We start from the raw sequence: 12,153 nt of genomic DNA, 5'->3' as shown, positions 1-12,153 counted from the left end.
CGTATCATATTAACGCAAATGTTTCCTTCCGACTGATCAAATAAAAACAAACTCTTGTTAATGTCAAATTCTCGATGTTCCTCTCTAGGTCATAGATTCGAATCAAAGGGGATAACAAGGGAGAAAATTTCAATGGTGAGTCCTTGTGTTGTTCGGACAAAAGACTCATACCAATACCAATCCAGAGGGTATCCGTTGCTAATTTCAATGGTGTGTAAATTTTACAAAACAATGTGACGTCTTTAAACAATCAACTACATCATTGGATAATTCAGTGGAATTGCGTTAGTCCTTGAGGACTTTTTGAGTTAGGCTTGACCTACTCCTTATTACATGTTAGTTTTGAATTTGCTTGCCTTAAATTGTTACATTGTAACTTCTGCATAAAAAATGTACATTTCTTTAAAATAGTTTCAAACGCAAATATTCCTAGGATTTTACTCGTTTAGAAGCTGTTGAATACCTTGGAAAGGGTTAAATGAATTGACTCAACCGTTTGTATCATCTTTATCAAACATTTACACTTGATTTCTGCAAAAGGTATAAATGCTTGATGCATAGGTTTAAGGTCGACGAATTGTAGACTCTCTTTTATGTTTGCACTTCATATGGTACGTAGTTCAGTTCTCATACTTGCTCTTTATTTTTCGAAGCATAATTATGTGTTCGGTTAAGGATGCATTATCATCTTATGATCATCGTGATGCTTCCTTTTACCTACTATGTATTTGTCATAAAAATAATTGCATTATTACGACAAATGATATGTCCATCAAAAGCAGTATATACAATTTCTTCAACTGGTACACTCTCATGCATTTCTAAATTTACAGATGGGAACGTTTCTAAACACAAAATTGACGTTTAGATTAGAATATGCTAAGGTATCTATGTCTGTGAACCCCTTGTGTTCCGACCAATGTGACAGCATAACATTTTATACCGTATTGCGGGTTATTCTCGCTAATTTTTGCGGATAGAAAAAAATCGGCAAAATAAATTCCGCCAATTTAAAACGGCACATGCAAAGGTAATGATTAAAGTTTTGAATCCGCCCAAATAATAACCGTCAAAATATTTCGGATACCTAATTCGATGAAAATCTCGAAATTTTACACCCGCAAAAATAACCATCTATACTGTCCTTTTTTCAACTATACACGATGATCGAGATAATTGGTCACTACACGGAGGAATCGCATGCATTTGGCTTTTTCAAGATGTAAAGTCGTCAAATGGATGATATTCTTAATAGGACTCATAGATAAGTAGGAGACACTGTTTTTAGTTCACTTTCAATAATGGTCTGTACAAAATGTACATAGACAGATGAACTTCAATATTATATTCCGATCTTTTATTATCATAATTATTGTAATCTTTATTTTTTGTTTAATCTCAGATATCTGCTGGATTATCTTTGACGACGAAAACACTGAGCTTGAAAAGATTATCAAAAAAACTGTTCAAGAAAAAAACTCCAATGAAACACCTACTGCAACCGAGGTAAATAAGTAAATAAAATACGAATGAGTCAAGCTATTATAGTTCATTTTATAAATCCTACGAAATGGGCATTTGAGTTAGGTATTAATTTCACCAGTCATGTAGACTGACTTTTATCATCAATTGGCTATTAATAAAAACAACATCGAATCATGATTAGAAAAATCTTGCATTATATAACCAGGTTCAATACATTTTTATTATATCTTCTGAGGTAAAGTGAAAGTAACTTATAATCCATTATTTTGCAGACATTAGCATTTTTCAGAGCTGACTCATTGTTAAAAACGTTTCTTTAAGAATTGAATTATCTTAATATATCCATATTGGCAGTATAAAATAATTCAGTTATCACCCAAAGAAAAGTTTTATTTCATACAGTGTCGTTTGTCATTATGGAATGCTAGAACCTCTTTCAAAATGACAGGACTAAATTAATTCAGATAGTTAAAATTGAGAAATAAAACAGAAAAAAGTAAAATTGTATGCTCTTTTAATTTGTAATCTAGCATTATTTGAAACAGTAAACAAAAAACCTGTTCTATCATCTTAACCGAGACAATTTTTTTTCAAAATGCCTCTTTTCTGCATTTCTCACAGAACATATACTTTGTTTAGAAAATATCAAAGGTATACAAACATCCAAGTCATAATAGATGAATGAACATCGACACGAGCTCGAGTTTGCAGACCTTGTCGACAATTAAAACATCTTCTTAACAAAGCAATTTAAATACACGCATCACAGATATCAAGGTTAAATTTTTGTTAGTCCTTCATTTGACGCATAAGTATCAATCAGTGACGGCCAAATAAAGATGTGCAAAATAAAGTACACAGCTGAAGAGAATCAGTTGGCTTGGTTTGCTTCCGTCACAAAATTGTAATGATAGATGCACCGGTAATTATAATTCGAAAGAAATAAATAGAAAAAAAACCATTTTACACCCTAAATGGTTGATCATTTTATCTTCTATTTTCATTTTTAATTTACAAGTTGTTCTCGTGAGCTACCATTTAATCCCAAGTTGACATTTCGTAACTAAGGAGCCGCCATATTGACTCAGTAATTATGCTAGTAATGCAATAGAATAGAAAATATAAAAAAAAACATACCTTAAAATTCATTTTAATACAATATTAAAGGCATTTCAATTGTTCACGTAACGGAAAACCTTCAGTTGTATCGTTTTCATTTTTATGGCGTCGTGTTTTGAAATTACTTAAATGCGCCAAAAACATTTTATTACTTTCGCGTTACATAAGTTAAAATGTATTTTTTGTTGACTTAGGGTTCTTACAGCTCTTGTTCATTCATTCTTCTTATTATGCATCCGAATAAGAATAAAAGTTATTTCGTCTTTTTTTAATTGCACAATAAAACCGGCAAAGCTTTTAGAAATAGGTTCTAAAACCTGTGGATTTACGTGGGAGGTATATTGTAACATTTTTATCATATATATATACCAAAAATTTGCGAAAGCAAATTTACAGATCTAACATTGTTGGGTTGATGTTTAGACGAGCTGTATATACATTATGTACACAGCCATGTATCACCATCATTGATGGCGATCTGATGGATACATCTGTTGTAGAGTTGTCACTGACTCAGACGTACTTATAAATATAATTATTTTCTGTGACTGTATATTACATTAATTTGTAGGATCCTTTACTATAGATAATTTAGCTGATCTGCAACAATAACATCTTCATGCCTTATATATCATGTACTGCAGTACGCCGCTAGATTAAAACTGACGAGGAAAGGTAACACACGGCCAGCGAAAGCTCTTTTTTTGAGAGCCCAGGTGGTCGTGTGGTCTAGCGGGACGGCTGCAGTGCAGGCGATTTGGTGTCACGATATCACAGTAGCATGGGTTCGAATCCCGGCTAGGGAAGAACCAAAAAGATTGCATCAGGCGTGTGCATCTCTCTGTCATGCATCCGATTTCACCTTGAGAGATGCACACGCCTGATGAAGCTAATTTGTTTAGCGAAATATTGCGTATTTCTATTTAACATCTAATAGAACTTTTTAATGTATCAATTAGTGTGTTTTAGTTATATTCTTAGACATTTATATATATATATATATATATATAAATTGCCTAACAATGTAATTTTAACACACTATTTAGTATGTAAATATAAGAATGTTTAAAATATTTACAAAATGATGAAAATAAACGCAATACTTCGTTAGACCAACTAGCTTTATCAAGCGTGCATCTATCCAGGTGAAATCGGATGTAGATGATAAGAAACTTTTGCAGCTCAATGTATATGTTGCACTTAGCTGCCTTGAAAAAAAGAAAATTTTGCAGCTCAATGTCTATGAGCACTTGAATTAAGCTGCTTTGAAAATAAGAAAATTTTGCAGCTCAATATATATGTTGCACTTGGATTTAGCTACCTTGAAAATACATAATTGGCAGTTGAAGTTAGCAACGTCCATTGGCCAATATTACGGGATAAAAAGGACGATCCTTTGTTTTAAATTATTCTTTATCTTTCATGTATCTTTTTTCGTCTTTTTCGTTAGACCATCAGGTTCTAAAGTGTGGAGTTGGTGGATCCAAAAGTTTTCTCTTCTCTTTCTCGCCGTGGTGTCCCACTCAGTGTTGACTTCTATAATTTGGAAAGTAACATTATCAAAAGGGTGTTTCGTTGAACGAAGATGTCTTGTGAGAGGACAGTTTTTGTTGGTTTTGTACGATGAACGATGGTTATTGAGTCGAATATTAAATGTGTCCATTGTTTCTCCCACATACTGAATGCCACAAGTGTCACATGTTAATATATAAATTGAGTTCTTTGTTTTAGTCGGAGAACTAGTCGCCAAGAAATTCTTGAGTACAAAGATAAGAATAAAGCAGCTAACAGAACACCCCTTGTACTCCTTTACCATCCTGATTTTAAAAATGTGTCCTCCATTGTTCAGAAGCATTGGAAAATTATAGAAAATGATTTAAACCTAAAAAAAAAGTATTTTCATCACCACCAGTCATGGCCTTCAGAAGACCTACAAAAATCCGTGACAAATTAGTGACATCTGTATTTAGCAGCCAAATCCATCGCCCGGTTGCTACAAACAATGTGGTCGAAGGAATTGTTTGTGTTGTAAAGCTGCCAATACAAGCAGTTCTTTCATCAGATCCGTAACAAAACAAAATTATCCCATCTACTCCAATTCCAACTGTAAAACGGAGAACTCAATTTATATATTAACATGTGACACTTGTGACCGGTACGTCTAAACACTGCTAAGGACTCCTTAGTGCACTAAGGACTATACAATGCCACTAAGGACTAAAAGGAGTGCTGTTATAAGTATTATTTTTCCATATTATGATAGAGATTGATATTTAATGCATAATTTAAAAATTTTATAGAAAAATAATCATAAATAAAAGAGATATTATACATAATTTAGGCACGTGCCAGTTTTCTTTGATATGCCGAAAACCAGTGAACCGATTGACACGTGCCAGATATCATAACAACTGATTAAACAATCATAATATTTCTATTTTAAGTAATTAACAATTGTATCAAAAAGATGAATGATTAATATTTATAATTAGATGTGCTGTTCTTATTTAAAATGATTTAAAGAACAAATAAGTTTGCTTTTGTTTTATTTCATTCCCGACAAAGTTATTTGCCATAGGTGGTCCAAGGACACAGTTATCGTCCTTTGGTTTTAACTTAATTTAACTTTGGAATAATTACAATACATCTGATAAATAAAAGAGTGTTCAGATGCTTTTAATACTTAATATTTGATATTCAAGAGCATTTAAAAAGCAAATTTTTGCAAAATTTAAAATTTTAAGGCCAAAATCTTGACAGTTGAAGATATTTGATTTACACGTCAAAAATAAACATTCAAATGTCTATATTAAAATGACCCTAGTGTTTCTAATATATGTCATATGGCCATGAAACTTGGCAACCTATCTCACAATTGCCTAAGCTTAGGTTATGCAAAGTTTTATAAAGATTGGTCAAGTCTTTCTGTCCTATTAGGTCCAAGGACACAGTTATCGTCCTTTGGTTTTCGTTGTCTACGAATATAGTCCCTAGTGTAAACAGTGTATAACTTGCATGTCTTATTTGATACACTTTCCCAATTTATTTCTTGATATTAAATGCATGAAATATCAAGTAGGGGGATGTAATTACATGTAAAAAAAAATTGGGTGCTGAATCTTTATGTTAAGAAGTAAATTGGTCCAGTTCTAAAAGGTCAAATTTTAGCACGTCTGAAGCTGTCAAACTGAATTTTACACCCCCTTAACACAGAATTGTCAATATTTTGAGTTAGAGCTGGTAGAAGTTTCTATAATTTTGATATTATTTGTCTCACTGGTAGTACACTACACTGTAAAAATCTTTTTGAGAAAGAGCAGGTGCGATTTTTTTAATTTGAATTTATTGTCTAAAAGAAATGCACTACGAAATAACTGTGTTCTCGGGCCTAAGAGATGGATTCCTGAAATCTAGATTCTGTACTTTGGCAACTTTCCTGAATGATTTGCTGGTTTCAGTTTGTCAAACTCAATCAAAGTAAAGGATTTACATCTTTGGTTTACAGAAATTCTGTTAAAATGTGCCATTTTGGCATTCTACGGCTATAATAAGCATTTTAAAGCAGTTTACATTTTATGGCTAAGAGGCATGCTGACTTTCTATCTGACAGCTTTTTTGTTCCTGATATTTGTGTTTCTATGATTAAATCAAATTTAATTAACCATTTGTGAACTCTGGATATAGAGAAAAGTAGATTATCACAGAAAAAAAGTGCAGATATTTGTATTCACGGCCATGGTTAAACGGCCTAATAGATGTATGTAAAATGTGAAGAGCTTTGTACATCAAATCTGTAGTCCATCACAAATATTTCACTAAATCTGTAAAAAAAAGCACATTATTATACTCAGTACACCTTACTCCTTTCATAGGCTACCATTTTTTTCTCTCTGTATGATAGTAAGTGGTCCAACTTTATGCCTATTAAGGCTAAAACTAAATGCAAGTTTTCCATTGAAAAGTGAAAAAACTGGCCATCAGACCATATTGTTTCTAAAAAAATTAAATGCAAGAGTCCTTTTGCAATTAGACTTCTTGTATCATAACGCCTTAGCATAGAAATGAGCAAAAAGTTACACATTTTCATTTCTAATAGCTTCTGTGTGCATTTTTATATGTCAATATGGGCTACCGCCTAAATCGACTCTAAATAATTCTCAGTACTACATGGCCCAAGACCATTTTATACTCATGTGGTATGCTTTTTGACACTTTTCTATACATTTAAAGTACATTTTATATATATGAAAGAATAAATTAGGCATAAAAAACTTCAAAATCTTCAAATTGGCTGAGAAAAATGCATATTTATATAAGGCGTCCCTAAATTGGAAAATCTCAATTTTCAGGCATAGGCTTATATAAATTTAACTTTGGAATAATTACAATACATCTGATAAATAAAAGAGTGTTCAGATGCTTTTAATACTTAATATTTGATATTCAAGAGCATTTAAAAAGCAAATTTTTGCAAAATTTAAAATTTTAAGGCCAAAATCTTGACAGTTGAAGATATTTGATTTACACGTCAAAAATAAACATTCAAATGTCTATATTAAAATGACCCTAGTGTCTCTAATATATGTCATATGGCCATGAAACTTGGCAACCTATCTCACAATTGCCTAAGCTTAGGTTATGCAAAGTTTTATAAAGATTGGTCAAGTCTTTCTGTCCTAAGAGATGGATTCCTGAAATCTAGATTCTGTACTTTGGCAACTTTCCTGAATGATTTGCTGGTTTCAGTTTGTCAAACTCAATCAAAGTAAAGGATTTACATCTTTGGTTTACAGAAATTCTGTTAAAATGTGCCATTTTGGCATTCTACGGCTATAATAAGCATTTTAAAGCAGTTTACATTTTATGGCTAAGAGGCATGCTGACTTTCTATCTGACAGCTTTTTTGTTCCTGATATTTGTGTTTCTATGATTAAATCAAATTTAATTAACCATTTGTGAACTCTGGATATAGAGAAAAGTAGATTATCACAGAAAAAAAGTGCAGATATTTGTATTCACGGCCATGGTTAAACGGCCTAATAGATGTATGTAAAATGTGAAGAGCTTTGTACATCAAATCTGTAGTCCATCACAAATATTTCACTAAATCTGTAAAAAAAAGCACATTATTATACTCAGTACACCTTACTCCTTTCATAGGCTACCATTTTTTTCTCTCTGTATGATAGTAAGTGGTCCAACTTTATGCCTATTAAGGCTAAAACTAAATGCAAGTTTTCCATTGAAAAGTGAAAAAACTGGCCATCAGACCATATTGTTTCTAAAAAAATTAAATGCAAGAGTCCTTTTGCAATTAGACTTCTTGTATCATAACGCCTTAGCATAGAAATGAGCAAAAAGTTACACATTTTCATTTCTAATAGCTTCTGTGTGCATTTTTATATGTCAATATGGGCTACCGCCTAAATCGACTCTAAATAATTCTCAGTACTACATGGCCCAAGACCATTTTATACTCATGTGGTATGCTTTTTGACACTTTTCTATACATTTAAAGTACATTTTATATATATGAAAGAATAAATTAGGCATAAAAAACTTCAAAATCTTCAAATTGGCTGAGAAAAATGCATATTTATATAAGGCGTCCCTAAATTGGAAAATCTCAATTTTCAGGCATAGGCTTATATAAATTTAACTTTGGAATAATTACAATACATCTGATAAATAAAAGAGTGTTCAGATGCTTTTAATACTTAATATTTGATATTCAAGAGCATTTAAAAAGCAAATTTTTGCAAAATTTAAAATTTTAAGGCCAAAATCTTGACAGTTGAAGATATTTGATTTACACGTCAAAAATAAACATTCAAATGTCTATATTAAAATGACCCTAGTGTCTCTAATATATGTCATATGGCCATGAAACTTGGCAACCTATCTCACAATTGCCTAAGCTTAGGTTATGCAAAGTTTTATAAAGATTGGTCAAGTCTTTCTGTCCTATTAGATGGATTCCTGAAATCTAGATTCTGTACTTTGGCAACTTTCCTGAATGATTTGCTGGTTTCAGTTTGTCAAACTCAATCAAAGTAAAGGATTTACATCTTTGGTTTACAGAAATTCTGTTAAAATGTGCCATTTTGGCATTCTACGGCTATAATAAGCATTTTAAAGCAGTTTACATTTTATGGCTAAGAGGCATGCTGACTTTCTATCTGACAGCTTTTTTGTTCCTGATATTTGTGTTTCTATGATTAAATCAAATTTAATTAACCATTTGTGAACTCTGGATATAGAGAAAAGTAGATTATCACAGAAAAAAAGTGCAGATATTTGTATTCACGGCCATGGTTAAACGGCCTAATAGATGTATGTAAAATGTGAAGAGCTTTGTACATCAAATCTGTAGTCCATCACAAATATTTCACTAAATCTGTAAAAAAAAGCACATTATTATACTCAGTACACCTTACTCCTTTCATAGGCTACCATTTTTTTCTCTCTGTATGATAGTAAGTGGTCCAACTTTATGCCTATTAAGGCTAAAACTAAATGCAAGTTTTCCATTGAAAAGTGAAAAAACTGGCCATCAGACCATATTGTTTCTAAAAAAATTAAATGCAAGAGTCCTTTTGCAATTAGACTTCTTGTATCATAACGCCTTAGCATAGAAATGAGCAAAAAGTTACACATTTTCATTTCTAATAGCTTCTGTGTGCATTTTTATATGTCAATATGGGCTACCGCCTAAATCGACTCTAAATAATTCTCAGTACTACATGGCCCAAGACCATTTTATACTCATGTGGTATGCTTTTTGACACTTTTCTATACATTTAAAGTACATTTTATATATATGAAAGAATAAATTAGGCATAAAAAACTTCAAAATCTTCAAATTGGCTGAGAAAAATGCATATTTATATAAGGCGTCCCTAAATTGGAAAATCTCAATTTTCAGGCATAGGCTTATATAAATTTAACTTTGGAATAATTACAATACATCTGATAAATAAAAGAGTGTTCAGATGCTTTTAATACTTAATATTTGATATTCAAGAGCATTTAAAAAGCAAATTTTTGCAAAATTTAAAATTTTAAGGCCAAAATCTTGACAGTTGAAGATATTTGATTTACACGTCAAAAATAAACATTCAAATGTCTATATTAAAATGACCCTAGTGTCTCTAATATATGTCATATGGCCATGAAACTTGGCAACCTATCTCACAATTGCCTAAGCTTAGGTTATGCAAAGTTTTATAAAGATTGGTCAAGTCTTTCTGTCCTATTAGGTCCAAGGACACAGTTATCGTCCTTTGGTTTTCGTTGTCTACGAATATAGTCCCTAGTGTAAACAGTGTATAACTTGCATGTCTTATTTGATACACTTTCCCAATTTATTTCTTGATATTAAATGCATGAAATATCAAGTAGGGGGATGTAATTACATGTAAAAAAAAATTGGGTGCTGAATCTTTATGTTAAGAAGTAAATTGGTCCAGTTCTAAAAGGTCAAATTTTAGCACGTCTGAAGCTGTCAAACTGAATTTTACACCCCCTTAACACAGAATTGTCAATATTTTGAGTTAGAGCTGGTAGAAGTTTCTATAATTTTGATATTATTTGTCTCACTGGTAGTACACTACACTGTAAAAATCTTTTTGAGAAAGAGCAGGTGCGATTTTTTTAATTTGAATTTATTGTCTAAAAGAAATGCACTACGAAATAACTGTGTTCTCGGGCCTAAGAGATGGATTCCTGAAATCTAGATTCTGTACTTTGGCAACTTTCCTGAATGATTTGCTGGTTTCAGTTTGTCAAACTCAATCAAAGTAAAGGATTTACATCTTTGGTTTACAGAAATTCTGTTAAAATGTGCCATTTTGGCATTCTACGGCTATAATAAGCATTTTAAAGCAGTTTACATTTTATGGCTAAGAGGCATGCTGACTTTCTATCTGACAGCTTTTTTGTTCCTGATATTTGTGTTTCTATGATTAAATCAAATTTAATTAACCATTTGTGAACTCTGGATATAGAGAAAAGTAGATTATCACAGAAAAAAAGTGCAGATATTTGTATTCACGGCCATGGTTAAACGGCCTAATAGATGTATGTAAAATGTGAAGAGCTTTGTACATCAAATCTGTAGTCCATCACAAATATTTCACTAAATCTGTAAAAAAAAGCACATTATTATACTCAGTACACCTTACTCCTTTCATAGGCTACCATTTTTTTCTCTCTGTATGATAGTAAGTGGTCCAACTTTATGCCTATTAAGGCTAAAACTAAATGCAAGTTTTCCATTGAAAAGTGAAAAAACTGGCCATCAGACCATATTGTTTCTAAAAAAATTAAATGCAAGAGTCCTTTTGCAATTAGACTTCTTGTATCATAACGCCTTAGCATAGAAATGAGCAAAAAGTTACACATTTTCATTTCTAATAGCTTCTGTGTGCATTTTTATATGTCAATATGGGCTACCGCCTAAATCGACTCTAAATAATTCTCAGTACTACATGGCCCAAGACCATTTTATACTCATGTGGTATGCTTTTTGACACTTTTCTATACATTTAAAGTACATTTTATATATATGAAAGAATAAATTAGGCATAAAAAACTTCAAAATCTTCAAATTGGCTGAGAAAAATGCATATTTATATAAGGCGTCCCTAAATTGGAAAATCTCAATTTTCAGGCATAGGCTTATATAAATTTAACTTTGGAATAATTACAATACATCTGATAAATAAAAGAGTGTTCAGATGCTTTTAATACTTAATATTTGATATTCAAGAGCATTTAAAAAGCAAATTTTTGCAAAATTTAAAATTTTAAGGCCAAAATCTTGACAGTTGAAGATATTTGATTTACACGTCAAAAATAAACATTCAAATGTCTATATTAAAATGACCCTAGTGTCTCTAATATATGTCATATGGCCATGAAACTTGGCAACCTATCTCACAATTGCCTAAGCTTAGGTTATGCAAAGTTTTATAAAGATTGGTCAAGTCTTTCTGTCCTATTAGATGGATTCCTGAAATCTAGATTCTGTACTTTGGCAACTTTCCTGAATGATTTGCTGGTTTCAGTTTGTCAAACTCAATCAAAGTAGAGGATTTACATCTTTGGTTTACAGAAATTCTGTTAAAATGTGCCATTTTGGCATTCTACGGCTATAATAAGCATTTTAAAGCAGTTTACATTTTATGGCTAAGAGGCATGCTGACTTTCTATCTGACAGCTTTTTTGTTCCTGATATTTGTGTTTCTATGATTAAATCAAATTTAATTAACCATTTGTGAACTCTGGATATAGAGAAAAGTAGATTATCACAGAAAAAAAGTGCAGATATTTGTATTCACGGCCATGGTTAAACGGCCTAATAGATGTATGTAAAATGTGAAGAGCTTTGTACATCAAATCTGTAGTCCATCACAAATATTTCACTAAATCTGTAAAAAAAAGCACATTATTATACTCAGTACACCTTACTCCTTTCATAGGCTACCATTTTTTTCTCTCTGTATGATAGTAAGTGGTCCAACTTTATGCCTATTAAGGCTAAAACTA

The 12,153-nt window shown here is 31.7% G+C and overlaps 1 protein-coding gene across 1 annotated transcript in view; it reads left to right on the top strand.

Annotated features, from left to right (window-relative positions):
* The first annotated feature begins 1,405 nt into the window (after window positions 1–1,405).
* The window catches only part of LOC139484111 (transient receptor potential cation channel subfamily M member-like 2), a 130,168-nt gene continuing 119,420 nt past the window's right edge, over window positions 1,406–12,153 (top strand). Inside the window, exon 1 of the mRNA XM_071267838.1 lies at window positions 1,406–1,506. The gene's annotated coding sequence lies outside the window, so the exon portion shown is untranslated. The remainder of the gene's footprint in view (window positions 1,507–12,153) is intronic.

This window comes from Mytilus edulis, chromosome 8 (genome assembly GCF_963676685.1).
Source record: "Mytilus edulis chromosome 8, xbMytEdul2.2, whole genome shotgun sequence".
NCBI lineage: Eukaryota > Metazoa > Mollusca > Bivalvia > Mytilida > Mytilidae > Mytilus > Mytilus edulis.
The sequence above is the reverse complement of the archived record's forward strand: the minus strand, read 5'-3'. Positions and strand labels throughout refer to the sequence as shown.